The following is a 19,016-nucleotide window of genomic DNA, read 5'->3' as shown; positions in this document are numbered from 1 at the left end:
TTTCTTAGAAGAAGTGGATTAATGAATTGCTTAATACCATTTTTTCCTCCTCTCAGCAATTGACCTACTATTGCACAATGTATCAATTGCCTAATTGATCAAAATCATCAAAAACTTTAGTCCATTCATTGGAAAGGCCATTTATTGATCCATTATATACCAAACTTTCAACTGCCTTGTAATAGACAGCCTCCATAGATGATTATCATCAAATCTTCTTCTCCTTCTAAATGTATGCAGTTCTACCCATTGATAGATACAGTCCATTTCTTTTTCTCTTGACTCTGTGATAGCTTTAAAATTTGGTTTGATCAGGGGCATCAGGGTGGCTCACTGGTTGAAGGTCTGCGTTTGGCTCAGGTCATAATCCTGGGGTCCTGGGATTGAGTCCCACATCAGCACCCCAAAGGGAGTCTGCTTCTCCCTCTGTTTATGTCTCTGCCTCTCTCTGTGTCTCTTATGAATAAATAAATAAAATCTGATTTTATTTATTTATTTTTTTTTGCTTTGATCAACTGAGTAAGCTGAAGTGATGCTGTTTCATTTCCACGCCTGACTCTTAAGAGGTCTATCTGTCTTTTGTCTTGGAAGCCAGTCACCATCCCAGGAGTCTGCTTCTCCCTCTGTTTATGTCTCTGCCTCTCTCTGTGTCTCTTATGAATAAATAAATAAAATCTGATTTTATTTATTTTTTTTTTGCTTTGATCAACTGAGTAAGCTGAAGTGATGCTGTTTCATTTCCACGCCTGACTCTTAAGAGGTCTATCTGTCTTTTGTCTTGGAAGCCAGTAACCATCCCAGAAGCCTGAGCACTCATCTTCCTATAAAAATACCCAAGCTAGCCATATGGAGAGAGAGAAAAAGGCCATGAGGAGAAACACTGAATATGAAAGAGGCATTTTTAGACCTTTCGGCCCAGCCTAACCCCCAACCAAATACACAGGCATGACTAAACCAACACAAGTCTACCAGAAGAATCATCCAGTCAACTCACAGAATTGAAAGCAAATAAAATAGTTATGCTTTGGAATGACTGTTACACAGCAATAAATATTTGTAGGAACCCAGAATATGAGCTCATCCAACACTTTAGGAGTCTACTCATCCAAAAGGTAGGTATATTTCTTGAGAGTTAAAACAATAAAAAAGACATAGAAAACTACCATTTTCATTATGAGTCGTATGAAAACATGCAAGTTCTTCATTTTTTTTTCCTACTAACTTCTGAGAAACTTTAAACAGTAAAACTTCACTGGATAACTTAAATTTTCATTTGTGTCTGTAAGAGAAATTTTATAACAAATGGGCTCAGAATGTCCATTTTACAATTTCTATAATAATTATATATGTGAGGGCAGAATTTTAAATAAAAATAAATGAAGACTTCCTAGAGAAGAACTAACTAACGTACCCCAAATGAACAACTTTATGACCTAATATTATATAAGAAAGCAGAGTAGATGTTTGACATTATAGGCTGGGAGTAGAATAATACAATTTGAGGCAACAGTTTTGGATGGAACCATTCTGAGTAGGTGGCTGAAGGGAAGTAAGATTAAGGTTGCCAGATCAATAGGAGATAGGGCTGATATTCTAACAGGAAGTTCAGAAAATGCTAGCAACATTGTTGTCCAACCAGAAAGAATACTTCAACTTTTTTATTTTAAGATTTTATTTATTTATTCATTACAGACACAGAGAGAGAGAGAGGCAGAGACACAGGCAGAGGGAAAAGCAGGCTCCACACAGGGAGCCCGATGCGGGACTCGATCCCGGGTCTCCAGGATCACATCCCAGGCCAAAGGCGGCACTAAACCGCTGAGCCACCAGGGCTGCCCAATACTTCAACTTTTAAACAATTTGTGTCTTCAAAGACACCTAGAAATATAGCTAAAATTTTTCTTACAAAGACCACTTGGGTCCAATAGCACTTCAGTTATAGTTACTTGAAAACTTAAGAGTCTCAAACTATAGATATTACAGATGGTATTTCTTTCTAGAGGTTCACTTGGTTTGGATCTTGTTCAACATGCCCATTACCAATGGTCTAATTTGATTATAGAGAAATCTCACATGTGTATCTGTGCCACATATACTTTCAAAGAGCATAATCTCCAATGTCCATTTCACACTGAGCCATATATCATAATTGGTAACATTTATGTGCTGTATAGCAATAATTATTTTTATTTTGGTAATGCTCTTTTAAAAGCTATCAATGATACTATGAATATAATTACCATTGAAATTTCCTTTTGGGATCCCTGGGTGGCGCAGCAGTTTGGCGTCTGCTTTTGGCCCAGGGCGCCATCCTGGAGACCCGGGATCATGTCCCACGTCAGGCTCCCGGTGCATGGAGCCTGCTTCTCCCTCTGCCTGTGTCTCTGCCTCTCTCTCTCTCTCTCTCTCTCTCTCTCTCCCTCTCTGTGACTATCATAAATAAATAAAAATTAAAAAAAAAAAAAACCGCTGGTGGTTTAAAAAAAATAAAAAGAAATTTCCTTTCAATGATAGTTAGAAATTAGAAACTTTAGCCAACAACCTTTAAGAATAGACTTTAAGGAAGCCTAAAGCCTGGAATAACGAAAAGATGGTACACCTGGGAAAACCACCTTTGATTCACTTACAATAAACACTAGGGAATATAACTGATTTGTGAGTAGTTGAAAATACTCAAGCTGTTGGCAGATGAGCTTTTGGTTGGATTTTGGTTGGAAAGCAAAAATTTCACTTGAATCTAGAAATATATCCTGTCACCATAAAAAACGTCAGAGAGTTGCTCTGCAAAAGGAGTAATGCACTACAAGGGTGGCCCTGAGCACTGTTGCAGGGATTTGAAAGTCACAGTAACTTGTCCTTTGGACTGCGGCTGCTTTTGTTTTTCAGGCTCTGAGTAACAATTTTGTTGTGTATTTTAAAGGACCCGTGTCATCTGACTGAGCCTTTGGACATCTTTCTGGTACCATCCTCATAACGCAAGTCCTGCAGATTGATGCCTAAATTAAGTTTAATGCACAGCATTGCACTCCTGGTATACTGATTTGGGAAGATAGAAAACAACCAGAGGATATGATCCCAGGAAAAACAGGGCCAATCATATTTTTCACCAAACTTGGTACCAGATAGCAAAAGCTACATAGCTGGAGAACTAGGAAAAACAGCTGTAAAAGTGTGGTATGTCTTTTGACTGGAGGCTCTTTGGTACTTTGGCCAATTGGTTAAACACACATACCCACCCTAAAGTATGAAGTAAGCAAAATGTATAATTACCCTATGGCTTCTATTGGCTCAGTAAAAGAGGCACCTGAGGTTTTACTAAACAAAATGAAACAGGAAACCACCAGATTAGGAGTCTGGCTGGCAAGGAACCAGATACTAAAACCGTGGTCTCCATAGCTGGACCAAAGACAGCTGCTACTGTGGTGCTGTAAATACGGTGATGCTGCGAATGGCTGAAGTTCTGCAGGACTTGCAAGTCCCAGCCTGGCAGGCAGCAATTTTCTAGGCATGCTTTTGTAAACTGCTGAGGTATTGGATATGGGAAAGAGTAAAAAACAAAAAAACAAAAAACAAAACACAAACCTCTGAGAGTGCTTTATTCATACTGATGCAGTTTTAACTGCAGGGGAAAAAAATGATGAGAGGGTCAGATCACAGGAAGGAGACAAAGTAAGCGAAAGTCTTGGTATTATTTTTAATTGTGAGTAACTCTGTTTTAAGATGTGTGAGCTAATCTTGTCGTTTTTACAGACAGTCTGAAATGAGAGCAGTGACCTTGGAGCACTGTGATTTGTGCAAGCTAATTGGGTTACAAATAATAGTATTCAGAAGATGGAGTATCAGAAATAATTTTCTAATTAGAACAGGTGGCCTCCAAGTACAAATGTAAAAGTACTTAATTGAGACAGAAAACTTTAATTGTAAGAGTAGGCAAAAGTTATTTCATTTTGAAACTTCTGATTAAAATATGGTAGATACATATATGGGATCTGGCCAGGAATAAATTGTTCTCCAACTATGGCATTGTTGCTGTTCTGAGCACCAAATTTCTTTGTTGTTCAGAACTATCCCACCCATTAGAAGATGATTAGGATCTCTGCCCCCTGCTCACTAACAGAAGGGCATTATCTTAGGTTCCAAAGTAATTGAGCAAAAGCATTTCCACACAATTAAGGGGAAAAAACTAATAGATGTACCATCTGAATATATATTTAATAAATATGAACTGATACATTTTGATCAGTCCAAGATTCCTAGCATATTAATATGGCCTTGTACCCATGATGATGTCTATTTCTGATATAATTTTGATGAGAGGAAAATGACTTCTCTGGGTTTAAGATAATTGAAATGGGGGCAAGGGAGAAGGGGAGGATGGAGTGGCAGTACATCTGAATCATCCCTTAGGTACCAAGCCTTAATTTAAAAAGTATTTCCCTGTTTTTATAGTTTGAAGCAACTATTTCTATGCTGGGAAGAATCAGTGTGGGTGAATACATATTCAGTATGAGATGGTTCAAGTTTGGGTGAAATGCTTCATAAAAAAGAGATGAACCAAGTAGGAGTTGACAAAAGTAAGCATCTATCTGTAGATCAAAGGTGAAGAAAAGAGTCCAAGAGTGTCATGAGAGAAGATACAGACTTGATACAAATGCTAAACCAGCTGAGACCTTTTGCTAATGCAGGTCAGGAATGCCTTCTATCTAAGGAGTTCATGCATTTCATGGAAGTGACTCCATCTGGAATGGCAATACAAATGCTTTCTGGTATAGTCAGTCTCCTGTGAGACTTGCTAAGTCCGTGAAGACAAATACTAATTTGAAAGGCAAAACAAACAAAAAAGCAAAACAAAAACGTTGGTATTGTAAGCCACTAGCAGATAGTAAATCTGAAACAGCTAATTCATGGAAGATTTTGTCAGTATATGCTCATGGTCACTCCATGCAGTTACTCTGCCTACACCAAGGGCAAAATAAGACAATCAATGACTTTTTGATATTTGGCAAAACCATAACTGCCTTCTCTCTACCAATATACCCAAAGTGAAAAAAAAATTAAATTAAATTAAAAAAAAAAAGAAAACAATGTACCCAAAGTGATTTTGTGCCCTTCTCTATTAAAGTCATGCAATGGGCTCCCATGGAATGTAAAATCTAGCATGCAGATATGGTATGCCTTATTCATTCATACAAAATGTTGAATATTTGCAACTGATCTATCCATAAAAAGAATTTATTCAATATGTTTTTAAGTATATATTAAAATCTCTGGAGATGAATCTAAAGTGACAGGCAATTACATTGTGAGATATCTAAATGTAACATAAGCATGAAGAGAAGACAAATTTATTAGTGATATTCATAAATTAGATTTTGTGAAACATCACAGTATCGTAAAAATGTGAATCTAAGTCATTACCCTACTGAAACTTTGATTTTCCTACATGTTAATTCAATTATATTTTCTGGCATTTTTCTTTTTTTGTTAGACAAAAACAATAGACATTGATATTCACAAAAGTTTTTTAGCAATTTGAATTTAACATTAAGGTTACCTGAGATAAAAGTTGAGTAATGATACAAATGAGAAGGAAAAAAAAAGGAAAAGATAAAGTTTTAGACTCAACTTCTAAGACTTCTTTGTCTGAATTATATTGGTTCCTGGTTATTGCCTATTAACTATTAGAGATTCTAAATGAGATATTAAATATTTTTATTTAGCAAGTCTTTAGCTTTCTCTCTAGAAATGGTCATATTCCTTTCTTCTTATTTCCCGAACTTACACAGGACCAGACAATTTCTAGACTTTAGAGCCAGTTCTAAAATTATTATTTTTTAATTCAATTAGGCAATATAACAATACATTAGTTTCAGATGTATTGTTCAATAATTCATCAGTTGCATATAATACCTAGTGCTTATCACATCACATGCTTTTCTTAATGCCCAATACCAATTATCCCATCCACCCTCCCACTCCCTTCCAGCAACCCTTAGTTAGTTTTCTATAGTTAAGAGTCTCTCATGGTTTTTCTCCCTCTCTGATAACTTGCTATTCTGTTTTCCCTCCCTTCCACCATCATCCCCTGTGCTGTTTTTTGAACTTAAAGAAGAAGAAGGAAAAAAAGGATTCCTTTCTGAGGGATGACTTATAATTTAAAAATTACTTTTTGTAATAGTATATGTGGCATGGTACATCAAAGCAAATGGGAAAAAGAAAGTGAATATAAAGGACTGTGTTTAAAAAAATTAGGTGCAGGGACGCCGGGGTGGCTCAGTGGTTAAGTGTCTGCCTTCAGCTCAGGGCCTGATCCTGGGATCCCGGGATCAAGTCCCACATCGGGCTCCCTGCGTGGAGCCTGCTTCTCCCTCTGCCTGTGTCTCTGCCTCTCTCTCTCTGTGTGTGACTATTATAAATAAATAAAAATTAAAAAAAATTAAAAAAATCTTAAAATAAGGTGTTATATAAATTGGAAATTATTGATCTAAAGATATAATCTTCTGTAAAAGGTCATTTTTATGTTGTGTCACTTTAGGATCTGTTACTTTGTGCCATTCTGCTTTTTTTTTTTTTAACTATATGGAGTAGTTTAAATTCTTATTGTATTAATACTGCTTGTGATTTAATTTTCTATGTTTTATGTGTGTGTATGGAATACATATATATAAGCATAAGTGACATACATATCATGAATTGCAAGATTCAATTATTGTTAGGCCAATTATTTTCAACTTGATGTACAGATTCAGCATAACTGCAATCCAACAAGCTCTTTGGAAGATATCAACAAAATTATTCTAAAGTTTATATGAAAGTCAGATATCTAGAATAGCCAGCCTAATACTAAAAAGAACAAAGCTGACTCACATTACTCAATTCCAATACTTACTGTAAAACTACGTCAATCAAGACAGCATACCCTGGCAAAAAAGAAAAAAAAAAAAAACCACATAGATCAGTGCAACAGAATATAGAGCCTAAAAATAGTTTCACACAAATTTAGTAAGTTGACCCTTAACAAGGGAGCAAAGGCAACTCAATGAAGAAAAGACAATCCTTTCAAAAAATGGTGCTGAAATAATTTGTGGTCCCTAAGTAAAAACATAAACAAAGTCACAAACCTTTTATTTTTCAAGAAAGTTAGGTAAAAATTGATCATAGGCCTAAGGGTAAACACAAGATGTTAAAACTAGAAGACAACATAAGAAGAAAACTAAGTAACAAGTGATATGGCTTTGGTTGATTTCTAGAGCTAATACCAAAAACACAACCCATGAAAGAAACAAAGTGTAAATTATACCTTAAAATTTAATACATCCACTCTATGAAAGATCCTGCCTGTTAAGAGAATGAAAAAATAAACGGGGCACCTGGATGCTCAGTTAGTTAAGCATCCAAATCTTGGTTTCAGCTCAGGTCATGATCTCAATCTTAGAGTCATAGGGTGAAGCCCTTCCTTGGACTCTGTGCTTAGCAGAGTCTGCTTGAGATTCTCTCCCTCTCCCTCTGCCTCTGCCCTTCCCACTGCCTGTGCTCTCTCTTGCTCTAAAATACAATAAAGAAATCTTTTTTTTTTTAAAGAAAAAAATAGTCAAAGATTGGGAGAAAATATTTCTAAAGCATATCTGATACAGAACTTCTAGCCAAATATACAAAAAATGCTTAAATTTCAAAAATAAGAAATCAAATTAAAAAACTGGGCAATAAATTGAAAAGATTTCACCAAAGAAAATCCATATGTAGCAAGCAAGTATATAAAAAGATGTTTAACATAATATACAATTATGGAATTACTAATTAAAACAGTGAGATACCACCGCACACTTATTATGACCGATTAAAATTTTTAAAACTGAGAATACCAGTTGCAGCAAGAATGTGGATCAACAGAAATTTTCATTCCTTCTTGGTGGGAAGGCAAAATGACAGCAATTTTGTAAGATAATTTAACATTTTGTTACAAAACTAAACATAGTCCTTCCATATGATCCAGCAGTTGTGCTAACAGGTATTTCCTAAATAATTTGAAAACTTATGTCCCCATGAAAACCTGTATTAGAATGTTCATAGCATCTTTATTCAAAATCACTAAAAGCCAGAAGGAACTAAGATGTCATTCAATAGATGAATGAATAAGCAAATTGTGGAACACCTATACATTTGTACAATGGAACATAATTTAATCATAATAAGACATGAGTTATCAAAGCACAAAAAATAAAGAAAAATGAATCTGAAATAATAATCTGAAATAATAAGTTAAATGAAGTTAGTCTGAAAAGGCTGTAAACTATATAATTACCAATTGTACATCATTTTAGAAAAGGCAAAACAATAGTGATGGTAAAAAGTTCATTGGTTTCCAGGGCTTCAGGATCAGAGAGGGTAGGGATGAATATATGAAGCACAAGAGGAGGCTAAACTATTCTGCACAATTCAGGAATGATGACACTATACATGTGTCAAAACCCATAGAACTTTATACCCCAGAGTGAACCTAAATGTGAAGAGGAAGAGGAAGAGGAGAAAAAATAAATATGTAGGAAGTCAGAGGAATCCCAGGATGGAACACAAACTATAATAAACTGATCTAATTTTATTACAAATGTACAAAATAACCAGCACTTTTGAAGTAATGGCTGACTTTAAAATTATGGAAAGAAATACATAAGATGGGATCCCTGGGTGGCTCAGCACTTTAGCGCCTGACTTTGGCCCAGGGCGTGATCCTGCAGACCGGGATTGAGTGCCACATTGGGCTCCCTGCATGGATCCTGCTTCTCCCTCTGCCTGTGTCTCTGCCTCTCTCTATCTCTCTGTGCCTCTCATGAATAAATAAATAAAATCTTAAAAAAAAAAAAAGAAATACATAAGATGATACACAAGATTTAGAACATTTTGTAGTGTCAGAAAGTAAGGAAGTGGTAAAAAATAATAATAGTAAGTGCAGAATCTATGTCAAGGAGACACAGGAGCCAAGCTGAAGAGTTCCCAGTGGGCAAACCTGGGACAATTTTTGTAAAAATGATGAATAAAATTATATTAGATTAATTTAAAAAGTTATAAAATAAATATCCATGAGTCCATACTGTTATAAATAAATGACTGAATAAGTTAAAAATTACATAAATAAGAAAGAATAGACAAATCTACCACACAGGAGAATTCCAAACAACGTATTTGGATACTGCTCAAAAAGAGCTGCAGCATTAACTCTCTGCTACTTACATGTGGTTGCACATAGTGCTTCCCTCCAAAATGTACAGTATGGAAGGGAGGAGGGAAAGAATAATTTTATAGTGCAGAAACCTATTATCGAGGTTATCATCAAAAAATGATAAGTCATGTTATTAAAACATACCCCTGATATAACATGATGAAAGTGGCACTTTATTTTTATGGTCTTTTGACCCAAAACCCATATACCAATTCTAATCACAAGAAAAAACATAGACAAAAATCTCAGCTGAGGGGCATTCTACAAAATATCTGACCAGTATTCCTTAAAATTGTCAAGATCATTAAAAGCAAAAGTGGAGAAAGTGTCAATAGTCAACCAAGGGAGACAGGATAACTAAATGTAATCTGGTATCCTTGATGGAATACTGAACAGAGAAGGGACACATATTTGGTAATAACTGAGGAAATCTGAATAAAATGTGGACTTCAAGTTAATAATGATGCCTCAACATCAGTTTGTTAATTGGAACAAATGTACCATATTAATGTAATACCCTAAATAATATGGGGACAATGTCTTTGTAATTTTTTGATAAATGTGACACTGTTCTAAAAATTAAAAGTTTATTTAAAGAATAGATCAACTTAAAAAAAGTTATCTCTATCCCATGAAACATTTTCCACATGTGTTAATATGTGTGATAAGTAATTGTAATCTGAGCTACATGAAGTCCTGGAAATACTGCAGGTTTCATGAGCTTTATTCATTTGACAATGCATATGGAGCACAAGGAATGGAATGGGAAGAGGCACGCACTTAACACTGCTTTTACTCAGTTTTAGTTAAAGTTTCCACAGCTTACTGATCAAACAATATTGACAATGTATTTGAGGTCTGTGTGTGTGTTTGGGAGAAAAAGTCTATTAAAAATCCAGGCACATCCTAGAGGAGAGTAATGTTTTAAGTTCGCTAGGAATGAATCACAGCTCAGGAGTTCATGGAACATAATAATTTTGCAAGGACTGGAAATAACTGTCCCAACAGATGCTAAAGACATAGAGAAATTCTCCTCTCAGCCCTATTTAATTCTATCAAATAAACTCTTTGATAGGGGTTATTAGATCCCTCTCCAGTAACTTCTGTTATCCAAACAACTTAATAGACTTCTACATTTATACTGTAGAAACCTAGGTTTCCAAGACTTCACAAAAATGTGTGCTTAGGGAATACCCTCCCTGAAGTCAAGCTCTCAGCAATTTATTTTTCTTTTTACTAAAAGAACCAAACCCAAGGCTTCATATTGTACCCAAGAATTCAGTGTTCTCTTGAGCAAAGCACCAATGGAGAAAACGAAGTGAGAATAAAAGAACAGATAGAAAGTAGGACACTATTAAAAATAATGCATTTTAGCTAGTGTTTATTGTGTGCTCACTATATGCTAGGTAGGCAGAAGGTAAAGTTGCTTTACATCATAGCCCTGAAGTTCAAGGAACTGAAAAGCTTACACCTCTTCCTATTCTTTTTTTAAATGTGTTTCTGTGAGGTACAGAATGAGAAGTAGATCTGTTATAAACAACATATTTCACTATGACTTACCTTAGTGCCAAGATCTCTTACTTTAATGATTTAATTAGTGGTTTCTAGCTCATTAATATAAATAACTTATCTTTTATGTTTTTTAATACATTAACTGGTTTATGGCTAATAAACTAACAAAATACAGCTGTCTATATACTAGCTATGAAAGACTTAGAAAGAATTTAGAGCCAATTATTTCAATCTCATTCCAGAAGCTGTCACAGATTTAAAGTTATACAGTTTCTAAGGAAAGCCTCAACTGTCTCCTATACACAATTTATACACCATCAATTACCGAGTGATCCAAAAACTAAAGTACTCCTTGGAAAGAAAATTAGGAAAGAAACTGAACACTCATCAGATATTATTTAAATTTAGACATTGCTTTTACTATATTTTTTAATTTGGGTTTTACCCATTTCACAATATCTATCTTGAAACCAGACTGTTCACAATGCAGATAATTAATATTTAAAATAACTTAGAGAGATGATTGATAGATGAAATGACATCTCAACCAGAGCATTTGTGCTTGAGAAAATATTATCTGGATAGGTGACTTGTTTTGAGCACTTGATTGAATGCAACAAAGCAATTGATAGATTCATCACAGTGATATTAGTTTATAATTTATTCAATTGGTTAGTTCACTTTAAACTGTCAATCGAGATGTAGATATATGAATAAAATCATGAATATCTTTTTCAAACCACTACATTCCTTTTTCCTTCTTTAGCATTAAATTTGCTATAGAGTTTAAATTCCTTTATAACAAACTTGCCATGACATAACAGTTAAAGGGCATGAAAACTATGTTGTCTCTTGGTCTCTCTTGGTTTCCATTAGGATTCTACCCTTGGCTCTGTGATTAATTTTCCATGGTGATCTATCTATCACCTTCTATTTCAAGGAAACTTTTAATTCATTGTTTGCACTACTATCACCCCATCCACTAACCTAATGAGCATAATCAGATTTCCTCATTTTACTGATGTAGTTCCAAGTCTAACATAATAGCTAATACTATGCTAAGCATTATTTGTTGTGTGTGTGTTTGTGTGTGTGTGTGGTAAATGCAAAATACAAAGTGGACTTCCAGATCCAGCTGCGAGGTGGAGTAGACATTCTAAAATGCCCTCCGGCACTTCAAAATACACAGAAGCTGTCCTCTTTATATTAGAAACACAATAGAATACTAAACAGTTTTGAAAGTCCAGCCCAGATCTTACTTTTATGTAAACCAGACTACAAAACTCTTTGTTTTTTATCCTTCAATTTATAAAGATACTACCTTATGAGCAATTTATAAGAAAATATAAATATTAACTAAAATACCCATTCATTTTTTAAAATTGGTTGGTCAAATAGTTTTATAAATCTATTTGTTGTGTAGATTTCTTGCTTTTTATAAAATTCATTTAAACAGATTCATTGTGTTGCTTTTCCATGAATCTTCCAACAAACGTGCAAAACAATTCCCCAAACAAAATTGCATTAAAATTTTAAATAGAATTTTACCTGGCTATTTTTTTTTAAATTTCAGTACACTTGCTTAAACACTAATGCTAAAAAGAATCGTTTTATCAGATAAAATGTATTTATTTTTAAAGATTTATTTATTTATTTATTTATTTATTTATTTATTTATTTATTTATTTATGAGACACACACACACACACACACACACACTCTCTAGAGAGAGAGAGAGAAAGGGGCAGAGACACAAGCAGAGGGAGAAGCAGGCTCCATGCAGGAAGCTCGATGTGGGACTCTATCCTGGGACTCTGGGATCACACCCTGAGCTGAAGGCAGACGCTCAACCACTGAGCCACCCAGGCATCCCAAGAGGAGACTTTCACTTAAGGAAGAAGATATACTTCACTCTTGTGCAATATTCATTTCAAGACACTAAAGATAAAACATGTGGTATGGGACCACTGATTCTTTTTATTTTTTAATTTCTGCCATTTTCAAAATGTCTCTTTGTAGTCAAGGATGAAGCATCTACCTCTTCATATTATTATGAAAATAAGCTGCCTCTAAGTTACCTAAGGGGTGGAAATATATACTGCAACCATAATATACAAATATAAGTATATCCAACTTAATAATTAGTTCAGAAGAAAGGTTTCTTTGCAGAATCAACTAGTAATTTTAATAAAAATGATTACTTTATAAATTCATAGACAAAATGAACGTATCTTTTCAAATTTATGTATTTCATATTTTACTTATTTTTCATTTATCCAAGAGATATGCCTCTCTTGGTTTTATGGTTATTCTCATTATGTTAAAAGATTTTCCTCTCTCAAAAGAAATAAATTTGTTCAATAATGCCAATGTTAAAAAGACATTTTGAGAAGAGACATATTCACAAAATTAGAAAGTGCCTTCTAATGACATCAGTATTTAGATGAATATTTGCACATCTTTAATGATAAATCAAAAAGGTGAGTCTCTCTACTCAACCAAACTTGGAAATGAGGAAAACTATCCTCTCGATGTGCTTAGCATTGCCAGGAATACTTTTGATGATGCCTATCTTTTAAAAGCATCTTCAAATGAAAAAGCAAAAGAGAAATGAACATTGGCAGGATGAAGCTTGAGGCTCTTTAAACTGTCAACTTGTCATTTTTTAGAGAATTATGTTTAGCTTAAAATGATTTTACATTATTTCTAATTCTGTTTTTAATGCTATTTCCCATGAGTTGATTTCACTATATGTATCAGAGATAAAATATTTCTTATATCAGTTATGTTAGATATAATATATATTTTTACCTGCTTTAAATTTTCCTCATTGCACTCAAGAGTTTACTTAAGGACATGCTTATCTATGGTGGGACTTAATTTTAAAGGTTAATTGAGAATTCTTTTTTACATCATAAAATAAAGTATCTTGTTGGAATTCACTTCATCATTTTGAAGAAATAAAAAAAACAGCCTGGATGTACCCATGAAAATCTGGATCCCACCACAAAGTACAATGCCTTAAGTAACATTTATATCGTGATGAGAAAAATTAAAGCAGAGAAAATATACTTTCCTCTCTAGCTTATTACAGTAATAAATCCTATAATTGAAAAATGGACAGTTTCTTCTGCAACAGCAAACTAGGAATGAAGCAGCATGATTTTATATTGGAATAAATACACAAAGCTTTGCTTTATTCTATGGTGGGAATACTAAACAAATCTTTGAAAAATCACTGGCATTTATACATAAAGAGAAATTAAAGGATTTAACCATTGTCTAGTGAATGTAGTCAATGTAGTCAGGACAGGTCAATGAAGCCATGTTACCTAACTTGGAAATAAAAGGTATGGGTTCAAATATCACCCTTTCCATTCACTAGTTCAGGGATCTTGAGCAAAAGATTTAGCCTCTGAGCCTCAAATGAAAAATCAGATGTCTGCTTTCTTTCAATAGATTACTTTGAAATTACGACATATGCTGGGAAGTTCTCAACGTGAAGAAACCTGGATTGAAATGCGTTCTGGAGTCGCAGTCACCGAGGTGGCTCATTCGGTTGAGCATCTGCCTTTGGCTTAGGTCATGATCCCCAGGTCCCAGTATCCAGCCCCACATTCGGCTCCCAGCTCAGGGGGAGTCTGCTTCTCCCTCTCCTTGTGCCCCTCCTCTGCTTGTGCACTCGCACTCTCTCTCTCTCTCTGTCCCTCAAATCAATCTATCTTTAAAAATAAAATAAAATCGGTTCTGAATAAAGTGCTACTTTACTCAATGGTTTAAGTGGGATTACCCATGGTGAATTCTCATCTGGTACTCGCTGTTAGCCGCGTTCTTCCCTCTTCCTATCTTCCTCCCCATTGTATAAGTGGCTCAATCTGCAACATTCTACCTGGAGGAAGAGATGATACAGTGTTGGAGAAGGTCATGGAGAGGAAGTGACCCCTGGCTGGCTTGTGGGCTGGACCCGGGCAAATGGAGACTTCTCACTCCCACTCCTTCCCTTGTCCACGGAATGCACGTTCTGCCCACCATTCCCAGAGTGTTGGGCCATCTTCAAGGACACAGGCTCCAGACACTAATGCCTTGAGGCCTTCTTGACGGTGCACATGACTGGAGACCACGAAGACTTCGATATAAGCTTCTACTACAATTCTTGCAGCGCCTAAGACAAGCCTGGTATAGAACTTCCCCTGCTCATAAACACGGCCACCTAGGAGTCTAGAGTGTGGTCTGCTCCTACCTTTGGGCCTCCTTGGCCTCCACATACAGGGCCCAGGTTGCAAACCAACACCTGGCAACCCAGCCTGGATCTTGGGAGAGCGGTATCACCTGCGCGGCAATCCTGGGCGGGCCTCACACCTTCCGGGTAGGAGCAGTGCCCCGGATGTGCCTCACTGGATGGATATCGCGAGAGTTTGGAACCGCGGGAAACGCCGGCTCGTCCGCGGAGCTTGTTGCATCTGCGCCTGCGCGGGGTGCACTGCGCAGAAGGTAACCGGGGCTGTGCGGCGGGCTGGGCTGCGCTGCGCTGCGGGTAGTTCTGTGCGATTCCGATGCTGGGCTGGGAGCTGAAGCTCCAGTGAGAAACTGGCAGGAGGAGCTCATGTGAGAGAAAGACGTGGGAGCACTCGCTACGCTGCTAGGTTAAGGGCTGGCAGGTAAGGTGGGAGAGCAGGATACTAATTTGGAGAATTTAGCGTGCCTTTTGTAAAGCCAGGAGGGTACAGGCTGTCACAGATCATGGTCCAAGGGTTTGTGACAGAGCACGAATAAGACTCTAAGAGGTGGAATCCCCGAGAAAATGAGAGCAAAAGGGGGATGTTGCGGTTGAGTAGAGTGAGATGAAACGGCCCCTGGCATCTGATTTCTAATACAGCAGAAAGCAAAACAGTGACAGCAACCTCAGCCAGCCGCCTGCCGCCAGCCCCCAGTTCGGGAAATACTCATGATGACAGAATGTACTTCTGCTACGCTTACTAATAATACTGCCACTTTCAACAGAATGCCAGGAAAAACATCCAGGCATGGTTAGCACAGCTAACGTAGCTTGGAGCTGAGGCTTTTCTCTCAAGGGCAGGAGACAGAGAAAATGGGCAGCATCACCATACCCCGCTGCCCTCTGGCAGTGCCTGCATGGCCCTTAGGGAGTTCAGGGTGCTCACTGCCTTGTAGATTGATTATTCCACTCTACAGGGAGGCTTAGTCCAATGAGGAGGATCTCCCTGGGCATAGGGGACCCTGGAAGTCTATAGAGGAGTTAGGAAGTTGGGAGTGAGACAGGCCATCTATGCCTCTATCTTTGAAGGCCCTGATTAGGCCAATTTACTGCAGAATAAACTCAAGATACTTCTGAGTCTGACCCTAGCACTTGGTATTGGACTCTGATATCCACGGTGACTCCAGTCATGGGAACAAGACATTTATGATGTTGGGCAATCCACTGACCATTTGAACAAACTGATAAATCCCTGGAATGGGTACAGGCTCTGGGGAAGACACAAATCAGAGAGGAAGCTCAGCCAAAAGGCTATTCCTATCAGCTTTAGAGGATCTGATAAAAGTAACTGGAAGCAAATATGGTTTGACCTTACTGCTGCTAGGGCACCACCTAAAAAGGTGTATCAGCAGCCCAATGCTCTGTTGGTCAGCCTGTGGAAAGCTTTAAAACCTGTTCAGACCTGCCCCACTTGCCCTACCATCCCTGATATTTTGCCTAACCTAGCAGAAGCCTCAGGGATTAAGTCCTATTCAGGGTGGGTGCTTCCCATCCCCCAGGTATAAGATGCAGGCCAAGATTATCTCTAGGTGACGACCTTTGGAGGTGATTGGAGTCCTCGGGTTCACTATTCACTGGTCTCCAGGAAATAAACAAACAATGATGGCTCTGATTGATACTGGAGACTAATATACTCTAATACATGGTAACTCTCAGAAACTTTCTGACCCCCTTGACACCATCAAAGGACACAGAAGGCAAACAGTTATGGTCAGGAAAGTCCCTCTGACCCTACAAATTGGGATTCTCCCCCAATAGAACCCAATATTTTTATCTCTTCAATACCAGTGAACATACTGGGCATTGATATTCTACAAGGCCAAACTCTTCTCCGGCCATGGTTATAGACTTCCTAAGTCCTCCAGAACTTAAACAAAATCCTAGAAGAGTGAACATCCTGATTATGAGTGTAATATGTGATAAAATAAAAACTTGTGCTTGACATGGTATAGTTATAAGAAAATTAACTTACATTTCTTACACACTGGAGTTTGAGGTTCATATGATCTAAGACATTATCAGATCATTGAAATCTTTATTTTTAGGAATTTGTTTGAAATTATCTAGAAGGAACACTAATGTGTTTGAAAATAAGTTGAAAGTACTGGAAAAACAAGGCTACCTGATAAAAAGCATCTGTGAGTAGAAAAATGTTTAATTGGAAATCACATTATAGACACCTGGATTATCAATATTTTGAAAAAAAAATCAAAGTAGAATGAAAAAAAATGAAAAAAACAAAGTAGAATGAAAAACTGACTGAACCTATTTCTTGATTTTTTTTAAAGATGCTGCTAGTTTCTACCAGTAGGGATTTTCCTAAATCTCTCATAGACTGCAGTAATTACATGTTCTTTAATGGAGAGAGAATGGATTAATTATATTTTTAAGCATTTTGTCTTTGTTCAAATACATAAAAGTAATAACATTACAATCCTCCAGATATTTTATATTAATCCTCCAAGTATTCTTTCCAAACCTTTTTCTCAAGATTAAAAGAAATTGTAAGTATGAATACCACATGTAAAAATCTGACTGAAACTCAACTAAAATCTAATAATTTAATAAATACTTGATAAGAATGTGGTAGGGGTAGAAAATGGTGGCTAGAGAGCATATAGTCTAGTAGAAAAATAAGATGTACACAAATATCTATAATGCAAGATATAAAGTGATAAATGTCAAACAAAACTGATAAATTGTGAAAATTAGGTAATGAAGACTCTTCTGGGCATAGGGATTAGGAAAATTTTATAGAGGAGAAACTGAATGAAATTGAACTGGATCTTGAAAGATAAATGCCGTTTAAAGAGAAATAGAAGGAAAGCCATTTTAGGAAGAAAAATCAGAAGCAGCAAAGTCATATAAATGAGGAACTTAAGAGTTACCTAGAGAAAATAATTTACAATCCAATTTTTAAAAAAATTAAATCAGTATTGTATAATAGAACTTTCTGAAAGGTTGAAAATATTTACAGTATGTGCCACCTAATGCAGTATCAACTAGCCACATGTAGCTTTTGAACACTTGAAATGTGGCTAGTGTGACCAAGAAACTAAATTTATAATTATATTTAATTTTAATTACTTTAACTTGAAATTCCAATAGCCACATGTGTCTGGTGACTGCCATATTTGATAGAGCAACCTTAGAATGTGTGAATTGGACTTGTACAAATAAGGCCAGTCTATGGATTGAATAATAGACCCTGAGCAGTAGAAAACATTCCAAGTTTTCTAGTAGGGGAGTATTAAGACTAAAAATATAGAAAACACCAAGATGACTAACAACTGACACCTCTGTGAAAGAGTTTACAGGAATAAAACAGAAAGAAGCAGAAAGGAATCTTTGGTTCCTGCTTTTGCAGTGATATACAGTAGTGCCTCTTTATCCTTGGGGGATATGTTCCAAGACCCCCAGGGGATGGCTGAAACCACAGGTAGTAAGTACCAAACTCTATATCTACACTATGTTGTATTTTTATACATACAACATATACATATATACAGTTTAATTTATAAATTAGGCACCATAAGAGATGAACAATAACTAATAATAAAATAGAACAATTAGAACAGTATACTGTAATGAAAGTTATATGAAGGAGAGGGAAATGAGTGGGAAATATCAGAGTGGTAGACAGAACATGAGAGACTCCTAACTCTGGGAAATGAACAAGGGGTAGTGGAAGGGGAGGTGGGCAGGGGTTGGGGTGACTGGGTGATGGGCACTGAGGGGGGCACTTGACGCGATGAGCAAGCACTGGGTGTTATATGTTGGCAAATTGAACTCCAATAAAAAAATAGAAAAAAAATAAAAGTCATGTGAATATACTCTGTCATTCTTGCTCTCTCTCTCAAAATATCTTATTGTTCTATACTCACCTTTCTTGTGATGACGTGAGATGACAAAATGCCCATGGGATGAGATGAAGTGAGGGGAATGATGAAGCTACTATTGAATTCTGAGAATCTCTCAGAAGGAGGAATATCTGCTTCCAGTGGTTGACAA

General features: G+C 36.4%; 1 long non-coding RNA gene across 5 annotated transcripts in view; it reads right to left on the bottom strand.

Moving 5' to 3' along the window:
- The window catches only part of LOC140603374 (uncharacterized), a 124,833-nt gene extending 109,724 nt beyond the window's left edge, over nucleotides 1–15,109 (bottom strand). For 3 of the 5 annotated variants that reach the window (XR_012006349.1, XR_012006347.1, XR_012006350.1), the window contains exons 1-3: nucleotides 14,970–15,109; nucleotides 14,520–14,618; nucleotides 6,890–6,920 (exon numbers count right to left, since the gene is read on the bottom strand). This is a non-coding gene — a long non-coding RNA (uncharacterized lncRNA). The remainder of the gene's footprint in view (nucleotides 1–6,889; nucleotides 6,921–14,519; nucleotides 14,619–14,969) is intronic. The other 2 variants (XR_012006348.1, XR_012006351.1) reach the window with 1 other exon arrangement.
- Nucleotides 15,110–19,016: the final 3,907 nt, after the last annotated feature.

The sequence above is a fragment of the Canis lupus genome, chromosome 14, assembly GCF_048164855.1.
Source record: "Canis lupus baileyi chromosome 14, mCanLup2.hap1, whole genome shotgun sequence".
NCBI classification, from domain to species: domain Eukaryota; kingdom Metazoa; phylum Chordata; class Mammalia; order Carnivora; family Canidae; genus Canis; species Canis lupus.
Note: the sequence above shows the minus strand (reverse complement) of the source record. Positions and strands in the feature narration are given on the sequence as shown.